General features: G+C 42.7%; 1 protein-coding gene across 4 annotated transcripts in view; it reads right to left on the reverse strand.

Moving 5' to 3' along the window:
* The window catches only part of pih1d1 (PIH1 domain containing 1), a 43,179-nt gene extending 42,976 nt beyond the window's left edge, over window positions 1-203 (reverse strand). For 3 of the 4 annotated variants that reach the window (XM_039825047.1, XM_039825044.1, XM_039825045.1), the window contains exon 1: window positions 100-203. The gene's annotated coding sequence lies outside the window, so the exon portion shown is untranslated. The remainder of the gene's footprint in view (window positions 1-99) is intronic. The other variant, XM_039825046.1, reaches the window with a different exon arrangement.
* Between the last annotated feature and the right edge of the window lie 18,538 nt (window positions 204-18,741).

The following is an 18,741-nucleotide window of genomic DNA, read 5'->3' on the forward strand; positions in this document are numbered from 1 at the left end:
CCAAGTTCAGGTATCGGAATCGGGAAGCAAAAAATGATATCAGACCATCTCTAGTATATACTGTGCGTGTGTGTGTGTGTGTGTGTGTGTGTGTTGTACCTGAGTGCTGTTGTTGTACTGGGCCACACTGTTCTCCTGGTGGATGATGAAGGGATGGAAGATGTACAGATGGAAGAGTGAGGGCCGAGCCGTCACTGTTATGCCCCTGAAAAAGGGGAGAAATAATCCCAAGAGTGATGCGCAGGTGTTTCCTCACTGAGAACTTTAGTGTAATGAGGAAAAGACCGCGATTCCCCCGGGAACTTGGGTGGAGACCAAAGCAATCGATCTCAGGCTCATAGATTAAGAGCATTTAGTAGATCACTTTATCACTCTCTACGAACTATGTACCAAGTGCATGATCCTTTTAACCTGAGCTATTTTAGAATCCTCACATGCTACTTACTAATACCTTTAGTGTATAACAGGCTAAGAGTATTTCCTTTACCCTGTCACACTCTCCCCGACAAAAAAATGTCGTCCCGACATTACCAACGTTGTCTTAGTAAACAAGTCTCTTATGCACTGGACCTAGAAAATCCTCTTCTGTAAGATAGTGCTTGAGCAGAGGTCAGAGGTCACAGTTCAAATATAACCAACAAGTTATATTCACAGTCCATATGTTGACCAGCTGTATAAACAGTCCATAAGCAGTCTCTTCTCATACTATTGAGCAACAGTCCATCGGTTTCAATGATATGTATGCATAGTCTGCAAATTGTCTCTTGCAACAGTCTGTGAAATCAGTCAGCAGTTCATAGTCAAACATGTCAACTCTGTAGTCTCATGTTTGCTGAAGTCCATACATATAAGGTGGCTGAAGGTAATATTGCTGTGGTGATGGCAGCCATGGAACCAGTCCTGGTGCAGGGTAGACAGGTAGCAACTGTGGTTGTGGCTGGATACCGTAACAGGAAGGGATACCAAGCTGATCATAGGTAATACGTCTCTTTGTGGCAGCTGGTAGGCTGGTTCCTCAGGTTCAGCAGCAGCAGTTAATGAAGAAAGGGCATTTGGTGGATGATCATCAGGCAGGTTTTCAGCAGGCAAGTTCACCTCCTCAGCAGGCAAGTCTTTAACTGTTGTCTCCTCCAGCTGCTTTTCAACAAGAGGCTGTGCCGGTAGCGTATCAGGAACTGGCACCAAACCTGTGTACTGACTCTCTTGCTGGTTCAGCATACCTCTCCTCGGGTACTGTAGGAGATGTGGGGACCGGTGGCGGCTCATGATGAAGGTCATATTCATCCTCGTTGTCTCCATCAGAATCTAGAGGCTGTGATGCAGGCTGAGGTCTCTCTTTTTTTCTTATTCTTGTCATCTTTAGTCATTTCTGGTTGTGTCTCAAAAGGTAAGTAGTCACAGGACATGAGCAGGTTTCTGTGCAGGACCCTGGAGCGTCCCCTACCCTTTTCTGGTCTCACTTCATAAATCGGCAGGTCTAAACCCATTTGTCTCACTACTGTGTGAATTGTATCTTCCCAATAGTTACGGAGTTTGCCTGGTCCTCCTCTTGGTGTCAGGTTTTTAATCAGAACTCGCTCGCCAGGCTGTAGCACTGAACTCCTAACTTTAGTGTCATAGTACTTCTTACTTCTTTCAGCAGCTTTCTGGGCGTTTTCATTTGCAATGGTGTATGCTTCTTCCATCCCTTGTTTCCATTTCTCCACGTAGTCTCGCTGGTTACTTGAACCTGCCTCTGTGCACAATCCAAAGAGCATATCAACTGGAAGCCTGGGTGATCTCCCAAACAGGAGATAAAATGGTGAATAGCCAGTCACTTCGCAGTGCGGTCAGTACCTTGGTGTCCCATGTTATTGTGCAACTCTTCCATCACTTTACTTTTGTACTGCTCTGGTAGCACTAACTGCTTGCGGGCTGTGGTGGTTCTGTACAGAATGCCATCACTGTCTATTGTCAATTTGTCCCATTCTCTGAATAGGCATTTTGTCTTTGGACTGAATTCCTTTTGCTCTTTAACCGGCGGTTTGGAACCAGACAGTTTGAAATCAAACACAGGACGGATGACTGGATCAGTTTCTTGTGCTTCTCTTATCCCATCTTTTGGAATCGAGCTGATTGCTGCAGTGGCTGTCTCACCTTCAGCTGATATTGACATAGATGCAGCTGAAAGTGACCAAGGTGCAAAAGACTCTTTCTGTACCTCAACTGCTTGTATCGTGGCAGCAATGGTATCTGGTGGAAGCTCCTCAGAACATTCTCTCATCAGTGACTCTACGTCCAGTGGCATCCTCGACAAAGCACCTGCATCACTGTTCTCTCTGCCTGGCCTATACTTTATTGTAAAGTGGAAATCAGCCAATTCTGCAACCCACCTGGAAGTGGTTGCATTCAGTTTTGCAATAGACAGAATGTAGCTGAGCGGGTTGTTATCGCTGTACACAGTGAAGGTCGGAGCATAGTACAAATAATCACGGAACTTATCAGTGATTGCCCATTTTAGAGCTAGAAATTCTAGCTTGCCAGAGTGGTAGTGATAGTTCTTTTCAGCTGCTGTTAAGGTGCGAGAGCCATAAGCAATAACCCTAAGCTTCCCATCCTGCTTTTGATAAAGAACTGCTCCCAAGCCTTGGTGTGACGCATCAGTGTGTACAACAAATGGCTGAGTGAAATCAGGGAAACCTAAGACTGGTGGGTGAAGCAAACAGTCAATCAGCTGTTCAAGTGCCTGTTGATGGTGGTCAGTCCACAGGATTGGCTTATTTGAGGGCACCACATGACTTACTTTCTTTGTTTTTGTTTTTCGTGGGTGGTCAGGTACTTTCTCTGAATCTGCTCTCAGGAGGTCATAGAGACAGCTGGCCTTCTTAGAGAAGTCTTTGATGTACTGTCTGTAGTAAGTGAGTAAACCAAGCATTTTTCTGAGCTGGCCCACAGTCTCTGGTCTGATTTCTTTCAATGCTCTTACTGCTTCAAAATCGGCAGGGTCAACTCTGCTGCCCTCTGCAGACACTATTCTGCCCAAATAACGGACCTGGGGTTTAAAGAGATCACACTTACTTGGCTTGAGTTTGATGCCATACTCTCTGAGACGCTGCAGAACTTTTCGCACATCGTTCACATGGCTGTCAAAAGTTTTACTGAAAACTATTGTGTCGTCCAGGTAAGGAATGCAGATATTATCCCGGAGTCCTTCCAAACATTCCTCCATACAACGCTGAAAAGCTGCAGGAGCATTCATGAGGCCGAATGGCATACATATCCATTCATAGAGTCCCCACGGGGTCACAAATGCTGTCAGTGGTCTGCTTTCTTCAGAGATGAACCCCTGGTGATATGCTTTTCCCTGATCTAAGAGGGAGAGCCAGGAATTACCACCTAAACTGTCCATGATGTCTTGGACCCGAGGGATGGGCTGGCGGTCTGGATGTGTCTTTCTGTTCAGGTCTCTGTAATCTATACACAACCGGAGGGTTCCGTCCTTCTTCCTAACGCACACGACAGGTGAAGAGTATAAAGAGGTTGACTTCCTAACCCAGCCTTGGGCTATGAGGTCATGAAGGTAACCTTTCATCTCCTGATACAGTGGCCTGGGCACTGACATGTATGTGCGGTTGACTGGTTCAGAGTCCTTTAGAGAAATAGTCATTTTCAATCGTTCAATGCAACCAATGTCATTTTCTGATCTGGAAAAGGAGTGGCACTCTTCCCTAAGCATTTGCCTAACTACCTCTCTCTGCTCTTCGGTTAGGTGACTTAAATCTACTGGTGGATCCCACTGTTCAGTAGCGTTAGCTTTTTCAAAGACTTGGGCAGGTAACACAGTCATAATGGTTTGTACTGTACCGATTATTGTGCGTTCTAACAGGGCAATGTCGTGGTCGGTGGGGTTAGAGACATCAAGCATGATAACTGGAAAAACACCTTCCTGACTTTGACTATTGTGTCAAAGAACTCAAGTCCATCTGGTCACTGAGGGTTCAGGTCTGGCTGAAAAAGCATTGTCATGTCCTCTTTGAAAGGCTGGGAAGCTACACGGCATTCAATCTGAATACTACTGTGTTTTGGTACAGCAACCTTCTCTTTCTTGGTTTTCACCGCGTATTCATCTGTCTGTTCTGCACTAACAGCCTGTATAAAAGCTCTCACCTTGTTTCTTTTAAGACTTGGGAACGCTTTTCTCACTGTACTGTACCGTTTAGTCTTTTCAGTCATTGTCAGGATATGCTCGATAACATTGAAACCTATGATGGGATGGGATAGGTGACAGCCTTTCATTACCAGCACTGGGATGATCAGTTCCTTTGTTTGGTCAGTTTCAGAGGCTAGCCGAAAAGTTGTTTCAATCCATCCCAGGTACGGCATTTCAGTCCCATTTGCTGCAGTCAATCTTAGATCATCAGGTGAGTCCAGGATTTCTGAAACATCCCTCAGCGTTTGGGAGGGATTCCTCTTTCCATCGTTCATCAATGACAGACACCTGAGAGCCTGTATCCCATAGAGCTTGGAGGTGGCGGCGATTCAGATGACACTCAACAAGGCACTGTCTGCCGACTAGCGAGGTGACCTTATGGGGGTGGCAAACTTGAGCTAGGGATGGTAAAGAGTGGGCATTTTCCTCTGTGCAGGAAAGCTTTTCACTGGTAGAGTCAGTTTTCAGGTGAGTGCATTTTTCCTTATGTCTAGTCCAATGTTGTTTCTGACATGCTTTTGAACAGTACAGTGTCTCTTTACATGATGAGCATTGTTTCAGGTTCTCAAATGAATCTTCTCTGGCACAATTTGCACATTTCTGGGACTTTTTGCTAGCTATGGTTAACACTCGTCCCTCAGCGGTAACCCTTTCCCGTTTAAAGGGGACTCCCTTGATGGTCTGACTCCCCAGATTTTACATCCAGCTTGAAAATGTTCTCCACTACCACATCGGAAGCAGTGTGTGCAGCGTGCATCAGTGCTGGCCTGCTGGCAGACAAAACACCTCCTTGGAGCTTGAGCAGAACGGTTGGCATACAAGTTAGGTGCATATTGATGCTGCGCAGGGTCAGGTGCTTGGGGCTGACTGTAGTTGCTGTAATACTGCTGCTGGGAAACAAGTGGCTGGGGGTCCCTATCTGGCCTTCTAACTGGAGGTAGGGCATAGGCATAAGGTGGTGACTGAAACATAGGCTGCTGTAATGTCTCCTTAATCTGAGCTATCTCTGCACTGAGACCCTTTAGAGAAGCTACACCTGTCTTGAGTTCAGCTAACTCTGTTAACAGTTCTGCAGGTATCTTAGCTTTGGCTTCCTTCACAGGACATTTTGCAGATGGCATATCTTCTGACTGGACTACACTTACAGTTGTAGCAGGCTGTGGGGCATTAAACCTCTTTTTGTTTCGTCTTTCTATCTCATTAGCACAAGCAATGTTAAGCTTCTCTAGAAAAACCTCATCTGATGTTTCGTTATCTAACAGGAGAGGCTGCATGTCTATCCTGATACTGTCACTCTGGAGACCTGTAAGGACTGTGTGTAAACACATGCGCTGGACTAGTGCGGGGTCATACTTAAGCCCTGATTCTGACTCCTGGGACGCAAACAGTACTTTCTGCCTCAAATCTAAGACGCGCATCAGAAAGCTTTGAGGGGTCTCCTTGCTATGCTGGGCTTCTGAAGCTAGCTGTTTGTAAAGCTCTGTTGCCCTCTTTTCTTGGAAGTGGGAACGCAGGATGCATCTAAGTGTGGGCAGAGTTAGCTGGGGTTTACCTTCCAAGTAGCTGCGTAGCTGTGAGCCTGGAGAAATAGCCCTGATTACTGCGTCTACTATTTCTACCTCAGGATAGCCTCTGTTAAGTCCATTTTCAATCTGATGGGCAAGACTGGAAAAAGACAGTTTATCTTTCTGGCCCGGTTCACCTATCTGACCAGAAATTTTAAACTCTTTGCGCCAGTATGGGCTGGGCTGTGCACTGGGTGAGAGCTGCATGCTCCTCTGAAGATGGGCAGGAGATTGGGGCTGGCGCAGAGAATCCCTGACTTTGGCTGCGTTGACTGCAGGACTCCGCTCAGTTCCCAGTCCTTGTTGTGGGGTCACAGTTCTCAGTTCCTCTATTATGTGATGTGTTCCGGCTGTTTCAATATCATGGTCAGTTTGCCCTGTTTGGTTATCTATGCCACTGATCATCTCTGTCATTTTGTCTTTAAGTAGCAACAATTCCGACATGCCGCCGTCTTCTAACTCTGCAACCTCTTCTCGTTCAAGGAACATCATAATGTGAGTCATCAATGATATGCGGGATTTGTCTTTAACATCTCTTCTCTGTTCGCCTGATATGTCAAGGAAATCACATATCTCTAGTAACTTGTCTTTAGTCAGGGTGTGCAATTCTCCCACTACCTCTTCCTGTAGTTCTTCCAAGGCAGTTGTCATGTTGACAGGACAGGAGGCACTTTTACTGTGCAGGAGTTGACTCTGAATTAGATGGTCTTTACTGTCTCTGATGATCTCTTAATGGCCTCAGTCGACACGCACTTAACCACCAACTTCCAGCTCCCCTCGAACAGCAACACTCGCCTCACTGCAGCCTGCCTGGGTTGTTATGTGGGGATTTAGCTGGCTCTGAATTCGGCGACCAGCATATGGAAACTGGACATCTGAACAGCAATCCCGGCGGTGCCTCCAAAAATGTTACGCCCCTGAAAAAGGGGAGAAATAATCCCAAGAGTGATGCGCAGGTGTTTCCTCACTGAGGAAACACCCCCGGGAACTTGGGTGGAGACCAAAGCAATCACCCCCGGGAACTTGGGTGGAGACCAAAGCAATCGATCTCAGGCTCATAGATTAAGAGCACTTAGTAGATCACTTTATCACTCTCTACGAACTATGTACCAAGTGCATGATCCTTTTAACCTGAGCTATTTTAGAATCCTCACATGCTACTTACTAATACCTTTAGTGTCTAACAGGCTATGAGTATTTCCTTTACCCTGTCACATCACCACCAGGCGGTCCTCTCCGACGTTCTGAACCAGAGAGCGGGATGACGGCTGCACAGGAGACAAGTTGACCCAGCTGAGACTCTGCTACACTCACTGTCTCTGCATCTATCAATTTTTTTACATGGATTAATACGGCGTGGATTGGCAATGAAAACTACCTAAAAAAAACTAAATTATTGTAATTTGACATTTAAAGCTTCAGTGAGTACCCTGAAAGAAAAAAAAACATGTGGCCCCGAGCCTTCAAAAGTTCTGGGCAAGATCTGTGATTCGGACCTGGGCCAGTATCCTTTAGCACAACGGGGCAAATACTGGTGCGGATCCAGGAAATAAACATGCTGATCGCTTCGCCTCTATTTCACGTTCATTTGTCGGGGTCTTGTGAATCTTGATGATAGAAACGAGTTGCTGAGCATTAATTCTGGTCCCTACAGACGTGCATGCAAACATTAGCCGTTGTCGTTATGAAATATCATCCGTTGTCTGGCGAGTGTGCAGTCACTGCAAGCCACGGAGACACCCAGATAGACTTGTGACATTTACATTAGTAAACACTTCACCGTTAAAACAACACTGGATCGGGCGCCCAGACAGCTCAGTTGGTAGAGCGGGCGTCCATATATAGAGATTTACTCCTCGATGCAGCGGGCCTGGGTCTGGCTCCAACCTGCAGCCCTTTGCTGCATGTCGTTCCCCCTCTCTCTCCCCTTTCGTGTCTTCATCTGTCCTGTCGAAATAAAGGCCTAAAATGCCAAAAAAAAAAACAACAACACTGTATCTACATGTAATGTCTTGCAAAATGTGTGCGATTTTGTAATCTATATATTCAAAGGCCGTTTTCTCGAAATGGGTTTTTCCTCATACTCTGAGTCAGAAAACTCAACTTCAGTAGCACTTACATACACCAAGCTTTCCAGATTCACTCCTATGTACTTCTGAAGGCATTTACAGAGGGGTTTGTTCAGATATCATTCATAGCCTAATTTATGTAACATTTTATACCTAAAAACGTGGTGAAAATGGATTTTGTTATGGCTGTTGACACCATATTCTGATAAATGCAGTGATAAAAGGATACATGTAAAATAGAATCCCCTCTGTAAAACCCTTTGACTCAAATATGTCAACAAAATAAAAGAAGAATTTGGAAGCTGGCTTCTACTTTGTGGATATTTTTACTACGCTATATCTGGAATGTTTTTTTTCATTATGGATATCTAAAATTAAGATAACTATTAACAATTGGATTGCAGATATCTGTAATTGCACTGTTTCCTAATACTTATATTGCAGATATTCAGACATTCAATAACATAAGATAGACTTTATTGAACCCACACTGGATCGAACTCATGCCACTTCAAGTCAAGTCAACATTATTTGTCAATTCTGCAATATGTGCCAGACATACAGAGCAATTGAAAATACGTTTCTCTCCGACCCACGTGGAGCAATATGTAATATGCACTTGCAATATGATAGAGATGCTGTCTTATCTGGGTGAATGAGTAGGCATAATTAATATTAAATAATGTGGTTGTGATGAGCCTGTAGCTTTTAACATAACACATCTACGTAGTGTTGAGTAAAATAAAAGTTGTAACAGTGCTGATTTTAATAACCATGTATGTTTTATGTTTTAAGTAATAAATTGTATGCTGCAACCGGGTTATGAAAATAGGAATGAATGTATATGACTGAAGAGAATAGGTCCAGGCTGATCTGGTTATCACAATCACCACCTTTTGTCTCTGTAAACAATAGGTAAAGACAGACCCTTCCTCTCCCCCTCTCTTCGTGTCTTTGATTAAATTGATTAGGTTAAAACCAACTATTATCATATTGTAGACCGGTGTGGCAGTTCGCTGAGGTTAAAGAGAAGTCACTAACCCCCGTAAGGGGGGAAACCCTCCCCGCTTGGCGGAGGGTAAGACGATCCCAGAGAAAAAATAAAGAACTGGCAAAGGTTGGATCCCCTAGTCCAAAGTCGGACTTTGGGAAAGTGATTTTTATTATTTTGTGACAAAAGCAGAAATTAAAAGCAAGTGGTCCTCTACAAAATAAAAATAAAAATAAGGATAAAGCCTCCGCTCTAACAGAGGTATTTAAAGCTGCTTCTCTTTTCCTCCTGGCCCTGTCTCTCCCACACTCATAAAAGAGCAGGTAATTTCCTCTTCGATGTCAAAGAGGGCAAATAAATCTTCCCCACAACGCAGCGAAAAGAGCGTCTGGGCAAACTAAGAGAGAAGAGCACTTTTTGGCCTCTGTATAACAGAGGTATTCGAAGCCGCTTCTCAGAGATAGTATTGTTTCTTTCTTTTTTTTCTTTTCCTCCCTTACACTCAGCGAGCGCAAGGGAACCCCTCTACAGCTGAGAGAGGCATAATGAATCTTCCCCAATGCAACAGAAAGTGCAAGGGTAGATGGAGAAGGCTTCATGGCATCCCGAAGCCACGTAAAGCGTTTGGGTAAAAGAGCCCAAAAGGGACCCAAAAGGGACCCAAAAAGGGACCCAAAAGGGAACACCCAAAAGGGAACACCCGAAAGGGCTCAAAAGGCACCCAGAAAGGGCACCCGAAAACACTCATATTTATACACGAAAAACATTTTACTCCTCCCAAAATTATCAAAAGGGACGTACTATATGTACTTCCCTATCCTTGTAAGGTAATGTAGGAATGTGCTTTCCTACACTTTACTGTTTCTCAAAGAAATCTCTTTCCGTCATAAAATGCAAAACAGATCAGTATGTAAGCAAAAGACAGATTAATATATGAGCAAAAACAGATTAATATATAAGCAAGATATATGTTATTTTTTGGGGGTTTCAACACACACTCTAAGCAATGATATAGTTTGCTTTTCATCTATCATCATCTATCTAATTGATTATATAGTTATCCTGGTATACTGACAATGTTATATATGTTGTAAAGCAAGAAATGACAGATTCTGCTATTTCTTTGTTTTTGAGTTTTCATCTGGCCTCGCAGACAGCAATATAAAGAGAAACCTTCTGCTACACAGCAGGAAATAACCTTCTGCTTCCTTCAGTTTCCAACCTCCTGGTGCCTTAGTCTGGGTTAGGACAATAGAACGTTAATTCATCTAAACTTGTAAGACTTAACATCTGCATGATAGAACCTATTGATCTGTCGGTGCAAATGACCAGGCTTCAAAATTAACTTTTTCGTCTACCAGCCAAATGGCTAATGAATGTTCAAATATTACCAGCCATTCAATAGATTACCATTGGGTTTTTTGGCTGGTGAGTGAAGCAAATCTACCAGCCACTTGCATATTTCACCAGCATTTGGCTGGTAAACGGTGCTAATTTAGAACACTGCAAATGACCCCTAGGGGGAAGAGTTTAGAGCATGTCCCTCCCAATTGACCTCTCGCCGGCCCCTCCCCCAAAACGTCCATTGTCCAATCACACATCATAGCAACCGTTACTATGTGAGCAGGTCCGACAAACATTGACTCCAAGCAAGATGGTGAAGCGGTGCGCCCACAGCGTTAGTAAATCGGACACTAGATACCCCCTCTTAATACATCCATGGATACCCCTAGAGATTGTCTGGAGGAGTTGTGTTTAAATATCACGCCCCAATATATTCTCGGTTTTGAGGCCTCGCCCCTACAATTTACGACCAGGCGAGACGTAATCCGGCTGAGAAGCGGCACTTTTCAGAGGTGGAGATTGAAACCCTGATATCTCAGGTTCATTTGTACTAACGTGTGTACCACCAGAAGCCAGCAGGCAAGTGTTATTTACATAAACTTCTGGTGTACTTACAAATTTTACAATCCATCGTTTTATGAGTGCATAACCTATTTGTACTACTGTAGACGTTTGGTATCATTTCGGGCATTATTAGTGGGGTAATGTTAAGAGACACTTCGGATCCATTAGCCTCTGCGCTAAGCTATTCAGCTGATAACGCTACGCTACGCTAACGCTCCCAATGTTCGACCCAGGTGAAAAAAGCTTCTGGGGGGGGTGTTTGGCTCGAGATCATGGTGCAAAGGACCCTAGGGTGAAATTACTCCGAACCATCACTTTAAGGGTTAAGCAACTATTTTCAATGCCCGCTGCAGCGTAATTCTCTGTATTTTTGACCTATCATTTTTATTAATAAATCTTTGTGTTAACCTTTCATTTGGACCCAAACCTCTCCTTCTTCAGAGATTCTGAAACACGTAAATCTCTACAGTAGCCCACAGAAATATAATTAAATTTCTATTTTAAATTCCTATGTATCACAAGTTAATCTGAGCGGATCACATTTGCCACAGCTGACAGCTGTCTCCACGCTGCGTTAGGCTGGGTGTAAAAACCTCATATGTAGCTTATGTTTTACTTACAGGCTGTATTGAAATATTAACAGATCTCAATACACGTAATCCATGTTGTACTGTTATTGAATTAACTTGTGATGCCGTTGCAAGAACGAAGACTGACAACGTAGGTGGCTGTGTCGATGCCTGTTCACAATTGGCTGCCGCAAACGTTTTCCAAAACTTTTCCGTTATCAGTGTTATATTTGTAGCCTATCATTCCGTTATTAATCTGACTTCAATGTGATACTATGATGCTTTCATACAGGGATAAGTGAAAAATACTTTCTGAGGTGTTCGCACGTAATGTTTGTGGAGATAGCAACGACTGATACCAGATTCATTTGTGACACAACTTCTATCCTGTTGATTGCGTTTTATATTGAATTCTACGGATGTGCATCATTCTCTTCACTATGGTAGTCTACACTACACACTACTACTCATTCATCACGTTTGGACAGGACTGTCAAACTCCCATTTTATATCGATTTGGTTATTAGCTAGGCGCAGGTGTGGAAAGGTGAAATGTCAGGTTTGTGCTCATGTCTTTGTTGTTAGCTTGTTTGTTATCTATAATAGGCCTACCTATAGGTTGGACACAGCGTTATAACTAACTAAAGCGTGAATGTCACTAGATAATCAAAAAGATGTGTCCGGTGTGTCAGTGGTTTACAGTCAGAGACCGTGGTAAAGACACACAATGTTACACTCGCCAGACAACGAGTGATATTTTCGTAACAAAAACGGCTCATGTGTTCATGTATGTCTGTTGGGTCCAAAACTAGGGCTGGGCGTATCGATCTAAATATCGATAGTATCGATACCAAGATGAGTATTGGTATCGGATCGATACTGTTGTGATGAGATCGATACTTTTGTTCTAGTTTCTCTCAGAGTTCATGCGAGCACAGCGCCTCTCCAAGTCTTTGCACAGTGTGCAAACTGCATCTCTCGCTCTCGCTCTCTCGCTCTGCTCGAGGCGGAGAGTCAGAACAGTGAGAGAAGCCCGTGATGATGGCGGAAAGAAAGAAAGAAAGAGAAGCGCTGTGTGGAGTATTCACTCCAGCTGATACGGACACTGCCACATGTGCCACCAATTTGCATAAACACATTAAAGCAGTTCACCCGAGAGAGAACTCCGAGCTGCAAAAAAAGTTGAGGAAGGAGGAGCAGGGGGGAGAACCCCAAACCAGACCCCCTACACAAAGACAGAGGGCGTTTCTCAATCTGTGTTCTTCTATTGACTTGTGTTCTTGTGTCCCTGTGAAACGTCATCTCGTGTTGCCAAAGTACTGTCCCAATACACAAGTTCGCATTTCGCCAAGAACAGTTAAAATTCCCGGATGTATTCTTGACACACCCATTTACCGAGGATACATCGGTTGGTAACTTGTATGAACTTCGCAGCACCTGTATCCCAACATTCATTTCAGCATTCAGTGATGGTTGGATTTCCAGTACATAGACAGCCCAAAAACGGGACAATTTTAACAATTTTCGCCATCTTATTCATCAGTAAATTCACTTCTGAGAACATTTTAGGCGAGAAATGAACGGTTTATATTTCGAATATAGGCAGTCTTGCAAAAATCTTTGCCGAATTGACAATTTGCTCCAAAGTTTTCGGAGTTTTCGGAGCTCCATAAATTGACGCGGCCGCCAGCTTGCGCCTGCCGGGGCCGTTTGCTCGGCGCTCGGACAGTCACACTCACAACAGCAATGTTGTTCACAGTGATCAGAAAGGCAATTTTAGCAGACTGATAGAACTACTATCATAAATTCAGCCAGTTGAAAAAAATCCTAATTGTTTCACTGGAACTCAAAAATATACATATATATTATTTTATTATTTTTATACCGTTACATTGTTTTATATTGTTCTAGTTAGTAAATAACATTAGTTTTGCCTAAAATCTTTGTCCTGTGTTTTATCCTAATCATAATCAACTAACTAAAGGCAAAATCACAAAATTATTCAATGATCGTGACGTTACAAGTAAAAAGTATCGGTATCGATATCGGTGATACTAGCCCTGGATTTACTTGGTATCGGATTGATACCAAAATTCCCAGTATCGCCCACCCCTATCCAAAACTACTGTCACTGTCCCAGCAACCCGTTCCTACCGTAATGTTTCACAAGACCCCGACAAATGAATGTGAAAAAGAGGCGAATTGATCAGAATCGTTTACTGCAGCGGTGCAGCCCCGCCTGCAACACATATCACCAGTTAAACCGTAACACCGGCCCCGAGCCTCCATAACTTTCTGGGCCAGATCTGTTAAATGGTCATGGGAATGGGCTTGAATGGGCTTTTGGCCAAGACTGACGGAAGTTCATCAGGGTTTTCCCAGGCTAAAAGTATGTAGGAATCCTGGTTGTTTTAAAAGTATGGAATGATTTGAAGTAGAGTAAGACCTCTTCCTGGAGCATGGGAAATAGGCTATATTTTCTCAAGCCTGAAAAGAGTATAAATGATCAGATTAATAAAATGATCAGAATTGTGGCCGGGTTGGCCCAGTTGGTAGAGCAGGCGCACATATACATGGAGGTTTATGCCTCGAGGCAGCGGTCCAGGGTTCGAATCGGACCTGTGACGATTTTCTGCATGTCTTCCCCCCTTTCTCACCTAGCTGTCCTATCCATTAAAGGCGGAAAAGCCCAAATAACAATCTTTAAAAAAATTTTTTTTTCCAAATTGCATAAGAAACTTGAAATCACAACAGTTGCAATTTGGTTGCATTTCTTTTGTCCTATTATGTGTTATTGGTTTTAGGCATTTTACTGTTTATATACTGCTCCAAAGTCATATTTCCCTGACAGGACGGAAAGGTTAAAAAAATAAATAAAAAAAGGAACAGGATTGAAGGGAGGAAAGGAGGAGACACACAAGTGTGTTTATGTTCGTGTGTGTCTTGTAAGTCTCACCACTCAAGAATGAATAGCTGTAAATGGGGGGAGTAGGTATGGGCCGGTTACCGGTTTCAAGGTATACCACACTTCCTAAATTATGAGCGGTTGTGTTTTGGAGTCTTCAAGAAATTGCAATTGAGAAATCCCTCTCCCTGCCAGTGTGCAGAGTGTTTCAAAATAGAATACATTGAGTTCAATGGAATAAAAGTAGTTTTTTACCCAGATATTTAGAAAATAATAAATTTATGGTTGTCCAGTTGGGAATTTCCAATGATGGACCACAGAGTGTAAGGAACAGGGGCGTTCTGCATGATTTAAAACAAGCTCCTTTGTTTTTACAGCACAGGTAGACAGCTGGACCTACACCATTGCTCTAGACTGGAAACTAGGGGTGTAAATCACACAATACAATATTATATTGATTCTTAGGACAACAATACAATATTTACTGATATCACAAAGTCTGCCAGGCTATGATGTCGAGTCCGTTCAATTGAGGGGCCTGCCAAGCGATATGAGACGATACAAAAGCCTGTTTAACACGGTTACTTTTATACATATATATTTACAAAAAGCAACTAAAATATGATTTGACAATTTCATTCCTAACTTCTTCCAGACATTTAACTTCAAAACAAACTACACTTTTTAATAAAAAGAATAATTAAAGTGGGAATTTCAAAATAAAAGCACCTAAAGAGGACGACGTATCAATATTTTCACTTTGTATCGATGTGCCGTTACAGTGCATACGGAAAGTATTCACAGCGCTTCACTTTTTTCCACATTACATTATGTTACAGCCTTATTCCAAAATGGATTAAATTACTTTTCCTCAAAACCGGACTATTTGTGTGTGTGCGCAGAGAGAGAGAGAGAGAGAGAGAGAGAGAGAGAGAGAGAGAGAGCTGTCTCGTGTCGTTTGATTGTAAACCAGCAGAGGGGTTAATTTCCACACAGGTTTAGTGACTTGACGGTGAACAGTGAAGTAGGGGATTTGATTCTCGGGGGGATTCTGATGGTAATGTTATTAGTTTTAGCCTATTACTTAGCAGTCGACTTAATTAACCTGACCCAGAGTCTGATAAAAACTGCTGTGTCTGCCCGGTTCAGCTCTGAGATTTTCTCGCATTGCACAGCGCTGTTAAGCAATAATCTCAGAGATTCCGTTATGTTCTGCCTCTGTTTAAAAGTGGTGAATGTAGGCTACAGCTCACAGCAACATAATACTATATAGTGTTGGCATGTGTGGGATTCTGAAACGCCCTTAAATTCGGGGATTGTCGGTTGTTTATTCCATGTCAAAGATAGTCCAAAGTAGTGCTACTTTGCACATTTTTGTGGGTCTGAGGTGTATTTCACATTTTAGCTGCCGAAGCACCGCTGCTTTCTTCGACCCTCGCTGTCTCTGGTCCTGTACTGTGCTCACTCAGTGTGCAGTGCTTCTTTTACCGGTATATATTTAACAATATATTTTGCATTTATAATCCAAACAACGTCAAACTTGGCACTGCACTTACTCGTGCCCATAGCAAGACACCTGTCAAGTTTGAAATCCATCGGACTAACGGTTCGAGAGATAACAGACACACAGCCATTCCTGCAATATGTATATATATATATATATATATATAAAAAAACGGCTCCTGTCCATGATCTTGTTTGTCTTATTGTACTATGAGGAGCTAAACCATGTGGTATCTTTTGAAGAAGCCTAGGCAAAAATGAATCGGTATGTTTTGAGCTTGTTAATAATAATCTATAAAGTGAAGCCCTGCAGGTGACCTCTGTGGTGGGTCCCCCCCCGCCCCAATACCAGCAAGGATGAACTGTCTAACTGTCAACATTATTCTGTGATTTTAACCTTGTGAGTTCAATTCTGCCAAGAACAACAAGTAAGAAACTTCGCCCCAAGAACACAGCTGAGTTATTCTCATTCTGATTGAAAAACACATCTGACTGGAGCAGCTCCAGCAGCTCCTCTCTGGAGAGCAGCGGGACCGAGTTTGACTTAAACATGTGGATAAAGACATTCTGCTTGCCTGGCTCAGGTTGCTTTAGTTTACACACATGCCTAAGACGGAAGGAGAGGAGGAAGGCAGAGAGAATAAAAAAAAAAAAGCCACAAACACAATATTTCATGTACCGGAATAAACTGTGGCACTGTCCAAATGACCAGGTATTTCATTTTGCATCTATTCCACGGTCTAAATATAAAGCCAGCAGTCTATTTAAGGTAATGAATGGTTTGCGCACACATTGAGATTTTGTAAACAAACAAACTAAGAATGAGGTATTGAAAAAGTGGAAAAGGAATGACGAAGAAGTCAAGTCAAATGAACACAAACAAAAACGAAATGCCCGCTAATGTGCTGATGATGTAGCAGGATGAACTAGAGGAAAAAAACTTTTTGCGTGGTGTAGAAGTTATTTTCTCTGTCCACGTTTCCAGTAAATTGTGCCTCCACTGGACTCCCTGAACATGGCTGTATTTAAGATGACCTCATTAAAACGTGTTTTTTATTAATCTATGCCAAAAACACTTTCACTCTGGGGAACATCTGGAACAACTCTTGGATAAAGTGAAAAAGGATTTAAAAAAGATGAAGACAGCCATGTATATGGGCTCTTCCAGTCTCTCCACTGCTGGCTGTTCCAATTTAACGGGAGAGAGAGGAGCAAGAGGGGTTAGGATGGTGACCGGCCTCTGACGAGCGGTTACCACCGCCATCTTCAGCCAGAGAGGACATTATTTCTTCAGCTTCTTCTTGCGTTGTCACCCCGGGGGGAGGTGTGCCAACAGGGCTTGCAGCAGGTGAATCGGTCGTGCTATTAACGTCACCGCTACACAATTTCTCAGTAAAAAACCTAAATGAATTAAACTGCCTTGTTTTCTTTTTGCAATGGCTATACGATGCTAACTGCAGAATGGATTTCAAGGACTTTGCGCGCCGATTAATGGCCTCCTACGTTTATATTTTTCCTACGAATCGTTGAGTTAACAAGTACTAAACATGACTTGAATTTGCACCGCAGCAAATTCATGACACGAATAGCATGTATAGTTATCTTTATTGAAGTGAGTTAAGAACTATTTCTCTCAAAAATTGTTCACAAATCTGTCTAAATCTGTGTTAGTGAGCACTTCTCCTTTGCCGAGAAAATCAGAGTCAATTCAATTCAAATTGCAATTCATGAATTGAATGGAGGCCAATTCTGAAATTCTGAATTTTGCACAAGTCTGGTGTGGTGCTGATTTTATATAATTTCTGTCACTCTAAGTTTGCCTGCCATATTCTTTTCGTTTCCGTGCAGTGCCTCTGGGAGCTTTGTACAAAAAAATACTGTGACTTAAAAGGAATATGTCGATAGACGACTCTATAACTTGTGCCAGGAATTCAATGTCATGGTGGATTATTTGAACCCACAGGCCTAAACAAACAAGCCTTTTACATTACCTCCAGCACAAAGATGTTTATTTATTGCTGCAGTGCAAACCACCAGTTGCTGCTACCTAAAGTGCAATTACTAACATAAGAAAGCGTGTCTTGACATGCAAAACTCCTTCTGTGATGCAGGTCTCTTGCAGTGATACATTATTACAATTAAATCGTTTTGCAGTCACACTAACTTTGTAGAAACATTTAGGCCCTGATGGAGCACAGCTGTGATTTCCAATTTTTTATATTTTTTTGGGGAATTTGGGCAATGAATCACTGTAGGCTATGTTGTGTGGGTCTGTTCTCAATCACATTGGGATGTAGATGAAAGGTTTCGGCAAGGGGGGACACTCAACTGCCTGGGAGTTTGTGTAATAAACAAAAAAGCAAAAAAAAAATAAACATCCCCTTTTTCAAGACACTGTATTTTAAAAGATACTTTTGTATAATCAAAATAACTTTAGAGATCTTCATTGTAAAGGGTTTAAACAATGTTTTCCATGCTTGTTCAATGAACCATAAACAATTAATGAACATGCACATAACAACACCTGCTTAGGATCGGTACATCCGAATATCACACCTGCGGGACAGGTACAGGATGGCAAAAACAACCGCACGAGCTGGCAAGTCTGGTGCTGTACATGAGGAGGAGATGCACTGCAGCTGGTGGCCACACCAGATACTGAGGGCTACTTTGGATTTTGACCCCCCCCCCCCTTTGTTCAGGGACACATTATTCCATTTCTGTTAGTCACATGTCTGTTCATGAACAGACATCTGAAATTGTTCAGTTTATGTTTTAGTTGTAAATGTTCATGCAAATATTTGCATATGTTAAGTTTGCTTAAAATATAAAAGCAGTTGAAAGTGACAGGATGTATGTATAGCTCATCTCTTCTCTTTCTCTCTCTCCCCCTGTGAAATAAAGCTGCCTTCAAGTGCGGTCGAAAACGTCGAAATCTAACAATCTGACAGAAAACAGTAATTGTGAAATATAAAGTCTACGTGTGCTTTATTGGGGGATTAAGAACACAACAAGTCTAGTATTACCATGATATATATTTAT

Source organism: Perca fluviatilis, chromosome 15 (assembly GCF_010015445.1).
Source record: "Perca fluviatilis chromosome 15, GENO_Pfluv_1.0, whole genome shotgun sequence".
Taxonomy (NCBI): Eukaryota; Metazoa; Chordata; class Actinopteri; order Perciformes; family Percidae; genus Perca; species Perca fluviatilis.